We start from the raw sequence: 17,141 nt of genomic DNA on the forward strand, positions 1-17,141 counted from the left end.
AAACTCAGGAACAGCCATCCATAACTAATATTTGCTTATTATGACAGACCCAAGGAAAGGCAGACAAGAAACTACTAGGACACCTATTTCAAGGGAAGGGGTACTTGTGATGTTAATTAAGGATTAATTAAGAGATTATTTCTTCCCTTGTGTGGATTTAGGATGACTAGTTTCCAAGAAGAAAAAAATATATATTGGGAGATATATTTATGTAAGGTGACTCTAAGCCATTTTGTAGGTAAGAAAACTGTTGCGTCTCACACAGCAAAAAAGGATCAGAAAGGAGCCAGGCACCAGGTGACATTTTTGTTTTCCTGGTCTATGGAATGTGATCTTTGTGGAGAAATGCTTACAGATAAACTCATATTGTACTTCCATATTTTCCTTATTTTTTGAAAACCATGAATATTAGAAAAATAATTCCATTGATATTTCAAATGTAAGATGTAGCATTTTCAAACACAAGGTTTTAAAAACTGCTTTTGTCCACTATTGATGATATAATTTGTGGTAAAACTCCAATTGACATTTTAACATTTATTTCGTCCCCCAGGTCAAATTTGATATATTGCCGTTTGAAATTTGCCAAAAAGTCATGCTTTTTATTATAAAATTTTATAGAATATTTTTAGATTAGTGTACTATTTTTATAAATGAGAATTCATTTTAAAATTATCTGAATAGGATGAATTGTACAGAAGCACTATGCTATAATCTCCATAAATAAGTTTTGAAAGTATTAAGAACACATTTTAGGGGCGCCTGGGTGGCTCAGTTGGTTCAGCGTCATGATCTTAGGCTCAGGTCATGATCTGGCGGTCCGTGAGTTCGAGCCCCGCGTCGGGCTCTGTGCTGACAGCTCAGAGCCTGGAGCCTGTTTCAGATTCTGTGTCTCCCTCTCTCTCTGACCCTCCCCCATTCATGCTCTGTCTCTCTCTGTCTCAAAAATAAAAGTTAAAGATTTTTTTTTAAAAAAGAACACATTTTATAACTAACCAAATAAAATCAATGAAATGATGAAAAATCTTCATATAGCCCGATATACAGTTTGGATCATCTGAAATTTTTATTTTGGTAAGTCCAAACGGCTAAAAACCAGCAATTTCATATGGTTCATCTTATTATTACTAAAGTAATACTTAAAACCATCTTTAAAAATACTATTAAGGGGGTTTCGAGTCAGGAAAATTTGCAAAATGCTCAAATAGACAAGTCTGTTCTTTGAAAAGGAAGAGGGAAGAAAATTCTGATGCTACTAGAATAAACATATATTAAAGACATTTTTTTCTACATTTATTTATTTTTGAGAGACAGAGTGAGACAGAGTGTATGCAGGGGAGGGGCAGAGAGAGAAGGAGACACAGAATCCAAAACAGGCTCCAGGCTTTGGGCTGTCAGCACAGAGCCTGACACTCAAAGGGCTTGAACTCATGAACCGTGAGATCCGGACCTGAACTGAAGTTGGTCGCTTATCCAACTGAACCACCCAGGAACCCCTGGAATAAACTTATATCTTTAAACATTCAACAGAATTGACATAATGCCCTAATTTATTAGGAGAGAACCGAAGACTTCACACTCTTACATTATGTAATTTTCAGATTTCATTCCTTCTCACTTTCCACCCAAACATAATAAATCCAAAGCACAGACACTAAGTTCTGAGAATCTTCTAACTTCTCGTTGCTTAGAATAATCTCCCTGTCCCTCCACCTACTGAACTCTTACTCATTCTTTAAAACACATTTCAGGGGCTCCTGGGTGGCTCAGTCGGTTAAGCATCTGACTTCAGCTCAGGTCATGATCTCACGGTCTGCAAGTTCGAGCCCCACATCAGGCTGTGTGCTGACAGCTCAGAGCCTGGAGCCTGCCTTGGATTCTGTGTCTCCCTCTCGCTCTGACCCTCCCCCATTCATTCTCTGTCTCTCTCTGTCTCAAAAATAGATAAATGTTAAAAAAAAAATTTTTTTAATAAAATAAAAAAACACATTTCAAATAGCACTTCCCTCTATGATACCCTAGGTAACAGTAATTACTTCCTTTCCAGTGGTTCAACAACAAATTTTTATATTTAAATTCTTAGCATTTATCACATGTAATTATTATCCCTGGGTTTTCTGCCTGACTTGCTCACTAGGCTTTATTGCCTCTAGACAAGGAGTACTGTGTTCCTCCCCCTTGAATCTTTTGTATGAAGCCAGGTAAACAGAGATACAACAACTTCTTGACGAAAGTGAATGTCATCTTTTCATCACCCTTCTTTCAGCAGAGTCAAAGATGAATTTAAAAGTTCAGGTATCAAACAGAAGAGTGGCTTATTAACAATATTGAGAAACATGAGAAGGAAAAAACCTGGATAACCGATGAAGGCAGTCAATGAGCTTTGGTTTTAAAATTCTGAAGCTTCAGGGTGCCTGGGTGGCTTAGTCGGTTAAGTGTCTGACACTTGGTTTCAACTTAGGTGATGATCTCACGATTCACGGGTTCAAGCCCCACATTGGGCTCTGCACTGACAGTGGGGAGCCTGCTTGGGATTCTCTCTCTCTCCCTCTCTCTCTCTGCCCCTCCCACATTCTCTTTCTCTCTCCCATTCTCTCTCTCAAAAATAAATAAACTTTAAAAAATCTTTAAAAATTTTCTTAAAAATAATAAAATTGTGAAGCTGCAGGTACTGTGTGTTGCATATTTCTACTTAATCTTTGCATACAGGCAGGTCAGTAAGTCAACAGTTTGCTAAGCAAACTCAGTAAAAGTTGTTCAGGTGCAGCTAACTATCTTCTGTGCCTTTTGAATTCTCATGAGGTCGAGATTAAATCGATCATTCCCCAATAATTGGCCAGTTTTTGTGAAATTCTTTGCACAAATGGATGGAGAAAATTTAATAAAGGATAAGAGAAAAGAACTATGTTTTTGTAACATCTACTATATGCCAGGCCTTATGCTAGAGTTGTTCTATAGGTTCATGGATTTAGTCATCTCAGAACTGTGACCACAGATGCTGGTAACTGACAGAGCCAGAATACAAATGGAGGTCACTCTCTCTGAAGTCTTTTCTCTTTCTCCCACAGAAGCTGCCTTGTAACTCCCAACTGTTAGACTTCAATAACACATTGTGACAATAAGAGAAAATACATATTGGCCCTTGCCCCCGGTTCCCGGCACAGAGGTTTTGAAACCCTTGTAATTTCCTAAGTGATAAGAGCACTAGGAACATTTCTGGTTCTTATATTTGGTCTTTGACCCTGGTTCCTGATACCACTCTTAAAAACTTTGTAATTTCCTGTGTGAGAAGGAAGTCTTTCGTTCTATTGAGGCCACTCTGGGTGAGGTTTTGGATGGTTCCCGGATGAGCGATGGTCACCAGAAAGAACAAGTTATGATTAGAAGCTTGGAATTTTCAGTCCTGCCCCCCATTCTTCTGAGAAGGGAGAAAGGCTGAAAATGGAGTTAATGATTGATCATGTCTATGTGAGAGTCTCCATAAAAATCCTAGTAGTATGAGGTTAAGAGAGGTTCCGAGTTGGTGAACTGGTGGAAATGTGGGGAATAGTAGCACACTCAGAGAGGGCACAGAAGCTCGGCACCCTTCCCCAAATATCTTGCCCCATGTACCTTTTCATCTGGCTTCTCATCTATACCCTTTATCATGTTCTTTAATAAAAGACCAACCTTAGTAAATGTTTCCCTGACTTCTTTGAGCCACTGTATAGTAAATTAACTGAAGGCAAGGAGAGGGTCACAGGGACCTCCTATTTGTAGCCAAGTGGGACAAAAGTTGTGGGGAACCTGGGGACCTCCTACTTGTGATTGACATCTGAAGTGGAGTGAAGCAGTCTTCTGAGACTGAGCCCCTAACCTGTTGGATCTGACACTATCTCCAGGTAGATAGTGTTGAATTGAGTCAAACTGTAGGAGACCCAGCTGGTGTCCAGCTTTCTTTTTCCTTCCTAGGAAGTACCTTTTTTTCTTGTCCCTCCCATGTTTTTTAGCTGGGAGCTCATGGTGGCCTCTACACCCTGTTACTCTAGGGCAGAGACCCTGCCTGTGAGGGCCACTTATCTTTTCTGTAGCCAATGCCTGGTGAAAACATGAGTAACCACAGTCTGCTCACCAGCCTCCTATCTGTTTGATCTGCGGTTTAATTTTCTGCCCACCCTTTGTCCTGTTCTCACCTGATGTCCAGGTGGGATTTTAAAGTCTTCAGTGGTTGCAATAACTAGGGACAGAGAGAGAGAGAGAGAGAGAGAGAGAGAGAGAGAGAGATTGCTTGAAGGGGGAAAACCTCCATGCACTTGGTGACCAAAAGTAATCTGAGTTTTTCCTTTCTATATACTTTTACTGATTCTCCTCTTAATCAAAGATTAAGTTCCATGTTCTGCATTACTGTAAATCTAAGAATACCTTTAATTATCTTATGCAATAAAGAAGTCATTTTTTCACAGTAATGATTTGTTTATTTGACTTTGATTTAAACTTTTATTTAATGATGTGATAAAATCACAATATCCAGAATCTGATCTTTATGACAGATTTACTAGTTGCTCCAGGAAGTAAGGCATTGGTGAAAGAATATGTCTAGTTCCAAATTTGCCTCAAGGCTTGGGTCTATTTAAACGGCCAAATTGAAAGAAATATATCCAAAGTTAATAAGATAAACTATCAATAGGATACCCAAAGACTCATATCTCTGATGTAGAAACAAGTGCTTAGTATTTTTTACATTTTATTTCATAATGTCCTAGGTATGATAAATATAACCTAAGGTTTAGAAGTTAAAAGTTACCTATTCTCATCATCTGTCCAATAACAGAGTTTCCTTTGAAATAGTGTACCAAAATATAAACAATCTTGAGTGATGATTTAAATTACATTTATTATAAGGTTATTTAAGTTTGTACTAAAATTATTCATTCACTCAGAATATTGAGTCTGATGACTATGATAGGCAGTGTCCTAAGCCTTAGGATTAAAATGATGAACAGGACGGAAAATATCCATTCTTTCATGAAGCTAATACCTATAATGAGAGGGAAATGACAATAAAAATTAAGACAAAGTAAGAAATAGAATGATAATTTTAGATCACGATAAGGGTTATGAATAAAATAAAACAGAGTCATGAGACAGAGAATAATGGAGTGGGAAGGCTTGATTGATAAGGAAAGGCCCCTATGAAAGGGTGACACTAACTAGGTCCAAATGGCAAAAAAGAGTAGGCCAGACTCAGATCTAGGTGAACATAATATCAGCTATAAGGATGTTTACATCTTGCATAGAATTTAAACTTCAGGGAAAATTTATAAAAGCAAACAAAACTGTATATCCAATAAATTCAAATTCATAAATCCAACTTAATGTTCTGTTACAACTGTGTGACCAGCCAGAGTGTGACTGCACTTGTTTCAATGCAGGTCTTTCTGAGTTTTGCTTGCCTCTAATGACAGGGACATGTGACGCTCAATTCTGCCAGCACTTTTGTCTATTCATACAATTGTGACACATCTGTTCCAACAGAACACGGCGATCATATCTGGGTTTTGCTTAGTATTAAATGTCATCTATCTTTTAAGCTCGCCTGTATTCTACTCTCATTTGCCTGAGAGAGTTACAAATGTACTGGGTAATGGGTGATGACTTGAATACAGACATGAATGCATAGCTTCTTTTCTTGTGGGTGAAATATAACCAGAGTTTTCTCCTGACTACATAGAAAGCATCCTCAAGGCTAAGAGAGGCAACACAGACTTCTCATTAGCCCTGACCTTTTGCAGTTGAACATTCTTGCCATGAGTGTGACAAAATGTCAGCTAAAATTCTGAAACTAAATAATGCAAAAATATTCTGTTTAGTGGAAATGAATAACTTATTTTCAGTATATAATTGCTCAGCATTTTGGTATGCTATTTTCGAATTTAAAAGATAAAAGATCGTGATGATGCCATTTGTTGACGTTTTTTCAAATTATCTGTTTCAGTACAGATATTGGAGAATTATTGTGTGAATCTGTTTTTAAAAGTAATTCTGATTAAATCAAAGTGTGTTCTTTACAAACAAACAAAAACAACAAATGAAAACAGATCCATAAGACATATTTATTTAAATGGCAAAAAAAAATTAGCCTACTCTAGCTACCTACATATCTTAGACCAGCCCTGTTCCTATCCCACGTCTGACAGAAGTTAACCCCATGTCATTCTACCTTTTCCTACAGCAGGAACAGGAGTTCTGTTGTACCTTCCAGCCCAAAGCACTTGGCTTGAAGTCTTTAACCTAGGCTATCTATTTCTAACCAACTGAGAAAAGGAAAGTCCAGAGAATTTCAAAATATTAACTAACTGCAACAACTAGTAAAGACAGAATTGAGACAAAGCCATCTGTCCTGGCTCCAAGGATGCGATGATTGTTCTCCTATATTACACTGCTTCTCTAAAAGGAGACTGAGTTTGGGGCGCCTGGGTGGCGCAGTCGGTTAAGCGTCCGACTTCAGCCAGGTCACGATCTCGCGGTCCGTGAGTTCGAGCCCTATGTCGGGCTCTGGGCTGATGGCTCAGAGCCTGGAGCCTGTTTCCGATTCTGTGTCTCCCTCTCTCTCTGCCCCTCCCCCATTCATGCTCTGTCTCTCTCTGTCCCAAAAATAAATAAACGTTGAAAAAATAAATAAATAAATAAATAAATAAATAAATAAATAAATAAGTAAAAATAAAAGGAGACTGAGTTGATGAAACAAAACATATGCAAGTAGTTGGTAAAATATAGTTATATATTTGTTTATACTCCCCTTGTTCCAAAAGGAAAAAAAAAAGACTAAGGAAATTTACAATATACATTCAATGAACATGAAAAAAAAATGCACCTACAACTAGGCAGATAAAGAGACATGGTCTAGAGGAAAATGAATGTAAGAAAATAGGATTCAGCCAGAAATGAGATTATTATAATGCAAGCTGGAAGAATCCAGGCAGTTTTTAGAGATGGGCCAAAATTTGGCTGTTCTAGTAGCCAATATGAAGAAGGAGATTACATAAGTACTTGACTCACAGTCTTATTAAAATAAAGATAAATCAGTTATTGGGGAAATCTACAAACAGTTCTGATAATGAGACAAAGACAAGTTTCCTTTATTCTATTATAAGGAGATTACCTAGAATATGGATGAAGGTGATGATGGATGGCACTAATCTCAATCAATAGATATTCTATTGAGGATCATGATGTGCCTAAATTGCCAATGAAGGTTTGTTTATTTGCACACTTCAGTTGTAACTCATCACTTTGGTGGGGGATGGCCTGGAACAAAACTTCTCATTGATTTCATAGGAATAATGGAAATAAAGATTTCTATCATCAAATGCTACCATACACAAGCAGGAGTAGGCCCTGCAAATCCTCTTAAAACCTTTAAAATTCCCACAATAAATTTCATATAATAAAAAAATAAAAAATAAATAAATAAAATAAAATTTCCAAAGTGCATAGTAAATCACAAATTTAGGTGATTCTTCTTTTAAAATCCACAGAAATTTATCAAAGAACTAGTATTATATAGAATAAAATTTGGAAAATCCTGTACTGAAAATCCTAAATATAGTGTCCCTCTCATCAAAATCTTGACATTTCAGCTGGTGACTTGACGTTGTTTTGTATCCAACATGGTAAAAATAAATGAAATACAAGGAGAAGCACTGTGATTATATAACCAGTGATTGGTGACCGAGTATGCTAATTTTCATCCAGGAGGCAGGGGTGAGAAGTGGAGCTGGAGTTTTCCCTGGAGAAGTAAGAGTCTCTCATGTTAGTGGAAGAGGGAAACCGAGTTCTTTGTGTGCCGTCTCCCCTGCGGCAGTATGTAATAAACACAACCTTACAAAATGTTTTCATGGGGTGCAAAATTAAATGAATAATCTCCCGATGCTTTCCTTAATTCTTGGAAGATTTGTTTGAAATCCTTCCTTTATCAGATTATCTCAGAGCACCATCTACCCACAGTGAGATCAAATTCCTCTGATTTCAGAAAGTCTATTATTTATGAAAACACATCTGACAAATGTTTGCTTTGTCTCTGCCTTTAAAGAACAGGTTTAAGGGTGCCTGTATAGCTCAGTCGATTAAGCACCTGACTCTTACTTTCAGCTCAGGTCATGATCTCACCGTTCGTGAGTTTGAACCCAAGTCTGGCTCTGTGCTGACAGCCTGCTTGAGATTCTCTCTCTCTCCCTCTCTGACCCTCCCCAGCTCATGTGCGTACATGTGTTCGCTCTCTCTCTCTGTCTCAAAATAAATAAATGAACTTAAAAATAAAGAAAGAAAGAATAGGCTTTATATCCTCCAGAGAGCACAATAACTTTTCTTACTCATGGTAGACACTACAAAGTTATATGAATTTGATTTAATGATATTACATGATTGATTTGATTATACAGAATGATACTACAAGACAAATAAAAGACTATAGACTGCACATGCCTTTGAAGACTGAAATAAGTGTGATATTTTTTCTATGTAAAAATTAGGAATGTATGCTTGAAATTAAAATTATTGTCAATCTTTCAACCAAAAAAACTTGTCCAAGTCATTCTTAACTGACAATATGGGCTAATCCAGAACAATGATTGCTAACATGTGTTGAGTTTACCCTGTAGCAGACATGTTATCTCATGTAATTCTTTGTGAGATGATACTATACTGATTATACAGATGCAGAAAAGTTACCTTGGAGAATTCGAGTGACCTCTCATGGCTACACAGACAACAAATAGTAGAGTTCACATTACAAATCTCAAATCCGATGTCAAACACTATCTTAGTCCACTTGTGCTTCTGTAACAAAAATATCATAAACTGGGTAGCTTGTAAGTAATAAATATTTATTTCTCATAATTCTGAAGGCTAAGAATTCTAGGGTCATTGAGTTGGCAGAACCAGTGTCTGGAGAGAGCCTGCTTCCTCACTGGTCCTTACATGACTGAAAGGACTAGGGAGCTTTGTCGGATCTCCTTAATAAACACTAATCCCATTCTATCCATTCTGGAAGGCTCCTCTAACCTCATCGCCTCCCAAAGCCCCAACTCCTACCAGCATCACTTTGAGGGTTAGGATTTCAACATACGATTTTGGGGGAGACACAGTCAGACCACTGGTCTTTCTATTTTTATGCTGCCTTCCGATAATCAAATAATTCTGTCACCTAAATGAGTTTATTATCTTGATATTTGTCCAAACTGGTTGACAAAGTATAAACAACCTGATGAACCAAAAAAAAAAAAAAAAAATAGCAAATAGGGTAATCACAACATGTAAGAGGAAGGAATTCTATAAAAACAAAAATAATGGTAACTTTAAACTTTTTTTTTTTTTTTTTTAAAGTCATCATTCTGACTTGAGTGGATTGTAGCTTATTTTCAGCAAAACTTTTTGGTCACCTCAGTCTAAAAAGACAATTGTAAAGAAGCCACGGGCTCTGAAAACCATAGCTGCTGCCACCAACCAAGGGACAGATGTTATTTAACAGAAGATAAAGAACCAGTGCTCCGTCATTGATTGTTCAATCCATTTCACACATCAATGGCAATTTCTCAGCAGTTCTGCAAATACACTTATGTCAATAGATGCCATTCCAGCTTTCTTTTAGCTGTCTGACTTGGTGACTTTTCTGAGAAACATGTGTGTCCTGCTGAAGGTTGGGATTTGCTTCGTATACAGGGGACACATGAATTGTCATAGTAAGGGAGGACAAAGTTTCCCTCAACCGTCTTAGGGTCCCTGGCTGTGTCTGAAAATTAAACTGACAAAGACAGATTAACGAGAAGAAAAGATACACGTCTTATTGAATTTGTTCAAGTACATGTACATTCATAAGAGAATGAAGACCCAAAGTGATCAGAACAGGAAGCTTTTATACCTTTTGGACAATAAGTAAATAAATAAATATATAACAGGACCAAGGGGTTTGGACAAAAGGGTATGGTGAAGAAGTAACTAGAAAGATAAAGGTTAGGTTAATAAGGTTTGTTTGCAAATTACTCTGGGCTGATAAAAGTCCATTTCCAGTAAAACGAGAATTCATTTCCTGCCTTTAAGCAGAAAGGGGGGGAGTCTTTTCTGCATGTACTGCCTCTTAATTGCCTTCAGCTTAAAAACACTTTCAAGTCAAAGAAGTATATTTTGGGGTGACATATTCTGGTTTCCTTCATTATTGACTCTTGATCATTTGGTTGTTCTTTGTATTTTTATCTAACGAGGTACTTAACATACACTCACATCCACACCCCAATCTTATTCACTTAGCTATTCTTTTCAAAACCCCCTTTTTTTTTTTCAGGAAAGAGGTTACATCAAATTAAAGGACCTCATGGAGAGAATAGGTCTTTGATTATTTTGATTCAAACAAAAATATACATGTTGTAACAACATGTTAATACAAAAAGGGACCAAGTCAAAAATGAAAGTTCCTAGAGGTCCACCTCCCAGAAATAACCAATCATTAACTTGAGTTTTATACTCCCTGAATTCTCCCCTGTCCAGAAAATTCATTGTTTTTAATATTATAAATTTAGGCAAAGCTTTCTTACCTCTGTTGAAAAATGTAAGTATGTATACAAAAATGCCCATTACACAATTCCTTACCGTCAGCAATGACACATTCATATCCTAAGAGCTGTAAGCAAACCAGTTGTTTCTTGCTTAACCTATTATTTTCACTCACCTGAAAACCTCCTATAAAGATATGATTTCCAGAGAAGATCTCATTCTCATGGCTCTAAATACAATCCATTTGCCATATGCTATTTCTTCTCCCTCCAGCCCTTGGACCATGGGAAGGGACAGAAATTCTACTTACTTGTTTTCAGACTATTCTTTCCCTAAAAACTCCATTACTCTTCACTGTTGCTACTACCTGCTGACTCTTGCATCATCCTCCTTGTTTCTCATTGACTTTTCCTACCTGGTTATTGTCTGTCATTCTCCTCAAAAGTTCCCCTTTGTTAGCTTTTTGAAATTTTCAATATATGTATAGATGATCCTGCCAACAGCATCGCCATTTAGTTCCCTGAACTCTCCTCCTCCCCTGAGGACCTTGAACTCCACTGTCTCTTGGCCAGTCACTCCGCAGTGATCACCCAGACCCACACCACCAGTGCAGGAGCCATTAGCCACATGTGGCTATTGGACCCTTAAAATGTGGTTGGTCCAAATATATATGTGAGTGTAATGTATACATCAGATTTCAAAGACCAAACACTAAGAATGGAAAATGTCTCCTTAGTAATTTTTATGTTGGTTACAGGTCAAAATAATACTTTAATTTATTGTTAAATAAGATATATTACTAAAATTAATTTCACCTGTTTCTACCTTTTTACATCCACAAGAAAATGTTGTACTTGTCCGGTACAAGTGCCACACTATTGAATTCACGTAATCATAACCATGACCCTCAAGTGGGCTTTTTACATTGCCAGGAAGTGATTTGATACATCCCCAGACCATTCATCCTATTAATTTTCACACCTTCTACACTCTCCTCTACCCCTATCTCTACTCTCAGTTGAAGATTCTGATTTCATTTTCATTGAAACAGTGGAAACAATCAGAAGAGAATTTCCATTTTGACTCTTCCATCGCTTCCTACCATCAACCCCTATGTACTCTGTGCTCCTGCCCTTTACCATAAATGAACTATCCACACCAAACTTTTCACTTGTGTATTATTACATCATGGCACCTCAAGAGCTTTGCTCCATCAATTATGGATTCTTTCTTCTACACGGTTGCACTTTGACTCTTAAATGTATCATATCTATAAGAATGTAAACATGCTGTTGTTTTTGAAACTCATGAAAACTTTCGTTGACCACATTTTGCGTGTCAGAACTGTTTTTAATTTTTCCATTTAGTACTAACAATCCTCAAGAGAGTTGTTCATATGCACTGTCTCAAACTTTTCTTCTTGGATTCTCTTTTTGGCCACTGGAATATTCATACTAGCCCTTCTCTAACTCTGTCACAGTGTTTAGCTCAATGTCAAATTTCAGGTCTCATCTTGCTTGAATCATTAGCAGAATTTAACACCGTTGACGACTCTTCCCCTGTGAGTCACCTTTTTCATTTGGAGACAAGTATATCTCACTCTCTTGGTTTTTCTCCTGCCTTCCTCTCATTGGTCACTCCATACGGTCTTCCCTTTTCCCATAGTTTTTAAAATTGGAGATTAGGGGTCAGTCCTTGATCATCTCCTCTTCTCTAGCTACACTCCCTGGCTTGATGACTCATTCTAATGGCCTTAAATACAATCCAGTTGTCACTCATTCCTAAATGTCTGTCTCCAGCCCAGACCTCCTTTCTGAACTCCAGACTCAACCCTCTCCAAATGCCTGCCCAACATCTCTACCTGAATGGCTAATAGGCATTGCAATCTCAACAGGTCTAGAACTGAGCTAACCTTGCCACTTCTGCAAAATCTACAAAGAGCCTTTATTATCTCATGTGATAGCAATTTCATTCTGATTGCTCAGGTCAAAACTCCTGGAGTCATCCTTCACTCCTATCTCTTTCTCACAGTCCACGTGTAATCCACAAGAAAATCCTTTTGGCTCTACCTTTAAAAATGTAAGAATCCAACAGCTTCCTATAACCTTCTCCACTACCCACTCACTCACCCTACCCACCCCCCACACATATGCTATTCCCAGTACCTTAAGCAAGAATAAACATAAATAGGTTCACGTCATTCTTTAAACAAATTCACAAAAATTTTCCATTTTATTAAAATAAAAGATAAAACTCTTACAGTGGTCTACAAGCCTAGTATTATATGCCTTCCCATTATCCTTCTGATCCTTTCCCCTCTCTTTTTCTTACTACAGTCCACTTATATTGGCTTCTTTGCTCTTCCTCAAAAACAAATAGCTTCCACACAGGACCTTGGTTCTAGCTATGCAGAGTACCTGGAATGTTCTCCTCTTGCGTTCTCCTTTACTGCTTTCAATGTTCTCCTTTACTGCTTCCAAAACTGTTCAAATATTACCTTCCCAAATATGTCTACACTGCCTACCCCACTTATTACAATAATTGACACCATTTCCTCAAAACTGAGAAATCTTGATCTCTTCTGCCATGTTGTCTTTCTCTTTCTTTCTTTCTTTCTTTCTTTCTTTCTTTCTTTCTTTCTTTTCTTTCTTTCGTTTTCTTCCTTTTTCTTCTTCTTCTTCTTCTTCTTCTTCTTCTTCTTCTTCTTCTTCTTCTTCTTTTCTTCTTCTTCTTCCCAGAACACATTTCATCTTCCAACTCATTAGGTAACTTACTTAGCGATTAGGTTTATTGTCATCTCTTCTAAACTAGAAGCTCCACAAAAATAGGGACATATGTTTTGCTCATTGATGCATCCTATACAACTGCAAGCAGTATCTGGACCACATTAGGTATTTTATCTTTGTTGAATGAGGATAATTAACCCTGAGAATTTAATGCTAACCCAAGGACTGTATAAAAATACTTTTCATTATTCTTGATTTACTGAAAATGTTATAAAGAATTTGGTCTTATGATGCAACATAAATGTTCATGAATTTTCTTGCCATTGTAATAATGTTTGTTTAAAAAATCCTCTACATCTAAGGGGCGCCTGGGTGGCTCAGTTAGTTAAGCGTCTGACTTCAGTTCAGGTCATGATCTCGCGGTCTGTGAGTTCAAGCCCCACGTCAGGCTCTGTGCTGACTGCTCAGAGCCTGGAGCCTGTTTCAGATTCTGTGTCTCCCTCTCTCTCTGCCCCTCCCCCACTTGCACTCTGTCTCTCTCTGTCTCAAAAATAAATAAACATTAAAAAAAATTTTTTAATTAAAAAAAATCTTCTACATCTATCTGACGTTCATCTGGGTTGTCACATTTGTTTTGCCACAGAGCTGCGCATGAGTTTCATCTCACACACAGTCTCAGCAGTCACCTTTTAATTTTTTTTTTTCAACGTTTTTTATTTATTTTTGGGACAGAGAGAAACAGAGCGTGAACGGGGGAGGGGCAGAGAGAGAGGGAGACACAGCATCGGAAACAGGCTCCAGGCTCCGAGCCATCAGCCCAGAGCCTGACGCGGGGCTCGAACTCACGGACCGCGAGATCGTGACCTGGCTGAAGTCGGACGCTTAACCGACTGCGCCACCCAGGCGCCCCAGCAGTCACCTTTTAAAAACACAGTTGAACTAGGCTCTTTCATCAGGCTTAAAAGTCTTTTTATTTATTTTTTTTCAGTTTTAAAATTCTTATATTTGCCAAGGAACCTCACAACTTTTTATAAATCTTAAAATTCATCTGATTTCTCTTCAACATGTGTACTAGGACAACTGTGACAAATCACCATAACAAATGTGGTTGCTAAAAACAACAGAAATTTATTATCTCACAGATCTCTAGAAGTTTAAAATCAAGATGCTGTAAGGACCATACTCCCAGTGAAGGCTACAGGGGGACGACCCTTCCTCAACTTCTCCAACTTCTGGTGGCTTCTGGAGTCCCTTGGCTTGTGGCTACATCATTCTAATCTCTCCCTCTGTTTTCACATGGCCTTTCTCTGCAAATGTCTCTGTGTCCACATCTCTTTTCTCCACACAGATGGCAAATTGATGCTGGTAAACCATAAATCCAGAATTATTTCATCATCTGAGATCCTTAAACAAATCACATCTGAAAAGAATCTATTTCCAAATTAATTTACCCTGAGGTTCTAGGTGGACATGAATTTGGAGAGAAACTATACCACTGTAGTATAAAATTCACATGGTGAAAATTTTTAAATCATTTATACTATATTATTCCTCATGCCTCTTGAATTCAACTTTTGAATTTTGTTATTTTCGATTTGTGTTTTTGTTTTGCTTTGCTTTGACTTCTTTTTTGGTAAGATACACTAAGCACACAACTTATAACCTTCCTTTAGAATAGTCTTCAAAAATATGAAAATAATGACAAATGAATATTTTTGTTCTGGCAAATACATTTCTCTCAAATGTTCTGTTGCACAAAAAGGTAAGAGGTTAGAGTGAAGAAAACAAAGAAACATAAAATTGCAGCTAGTATGTTTGTATAATTAGACCTGTCCGGGTAACCTTGACCCACAGTGTCATGTTCTATATGGACACATGATTTTGCAACTTTCTGGGCCTACAAGTTAAGCATTAGTGGAGTCCTTCCCCCTATCTCGACCAATAACAGGAACGTTTTTCAATCCTGTGAGCAAAACCACAGGGTTGAGGTGTATAAACAGAGCTGTTTTACTGATGGCCTGGCAGCAGCTGAGTAACAAACAAAAACCTCCCACATACTGAGCCAATAGCACACCATGGCAAGAAATGGAGTAAAAAACTCATTAGCAGATTCTCAAAAACCTTTCATTTTCAGAAAGTTGAGCACACCAGCTAGGGATGGGCTTTTTTTTTTTTAAGTTTATTTATTTATTTTGAGAGACAGGGAGTATGTGTGAGAGGGAGAGGGGCAGAAAGAGAGGGAGAGAGAAAATCCCAAGCAATTTCCGCACTGTCAGCTCAGAGCCCAATGTGAGGTTCAAACTCACGAAACTGTGGGATCACGATTTGAGCCAAAACTAAGACTCGGACACTTAACTTACTGAGCCATACAGTTGCGCCAGGATGGGCTTTTTAAACAAATAATTAGACTATATTCATGATACATTTATTATGATTGTTAATGACGATGTCACAGATACGTAACATTTTCTTGTGTATGTTCCTACGTGAATTATAAAGCAGTCACTTCCTACATTCATCTAGGGATGAACATCCCATTAAATCAATACATGAAAGCATGAATCAGAAGAATTGCTTGGATACCAAGATCAACATCTTATTAGATACACTCAGATAACAAGACATAGAATAAAGAAATACACAGCATGCTATTCACTTTTGTTTTGATCCAAGAAGTTTGGTTTCTAGTATATTTGCTAGAAAAACATAAAATAAGTATAGTATAAAAAAACTATTGAGTTATTTAAAAGAAAAATCCTTCACCTTCTTCATGGAGACAAGTATATCAAGACAAGTATATAATCTCTTGGTTTCTTTTATATAAGATGTAGATATATGTCTATATGTTGCCTTACCATTTTTCACAACTATCCAAATAACTGACAACTGACACTACCATGAACCCCACCTCTTCTCCTACAGCTAATTGTTTTGGTGCTTTAAATTGATTAATCTGAGTCTAATGCATAATAAGTCTGTCTTTTCAAAATTAGCAGTATTTTTCTTCTAACACATTTTTGACTTACAATCTTTTAATGGATAATTATGGAAAATGAGACAGCAGTAAGCACAGAAAACTGACTTCAGTCCTTGCAGAAAAGGTGCTACTTTGAAGAATCCCTTAAATGAGTAACCATAGGACTATGTTTTAATATATAGAATAATCCATTAGTTTAAAAACAAAATCACGGGGGCGCCTGGGTGGCGCAGTCGGTTAAGCGTCAGACTTCAGCCAGGTCACGATCTCGCGGTCCGGGAGTTCGAGCCCCGCGTCGGGCTCTGGGCTGATGGCTCAGAGCCTGGAGCCTGTTTCCGATTCTGTGTCTCCCTCTCTCTCTGCCCCTCCCCCGTTCATGCTCTGTCTCTCTCTGTCCCAAAAATAAATAAACGTTGAAAAAAAAATTTAAAAAAATAAATAAATAAATAAAAACAAAATCACAGAAACCAGAAATTAATGCTCTTGTTTCCGGAAGAATGCCAACAACAACAACAACAACAACAACAAAGCAGAAATGATGACAGAAGGAGAATATCATCATTTTGGAAACATCAGAGTAATAATGAATTCAGACAAGATTCATTGATCTATGCTAAAATCCTTGCATGAAAAGTTGGGAACAAGATATTTTAATCTCAAAGAATGTCTCCCAGTGTTACTTATTACTTATTAAAGGGAACAAGTACATTTACAAAGGACACATCTGATAGGCAGCACTTTAACCAAGAGATCAAATGTGCGGTCACCAATAACAGGAGAGACTGAGATGTATAGGCCTCTGGACGCGATGCCTTGTGAAGAACATACATAACTTTGTGGTACTCCAGTGACCTTAAATATTTGACTGGAGCCTAATCATCAAGAAGAAACTATACAATCAAGAATTCAGA

This window comes from Puma concolor, chromosome B1, assembly GCF_028749965.1.
Source record: "Puma concolor isolate L17-30 chromosome B1, mPumCon1.1.hap2, whole genome shotgun sequence".
Lineage (NCBI taxonomy): Eukaryota > Metazoa > Chordata > Mammalia > Carnivora > Felidae > Puma > Puma concolor.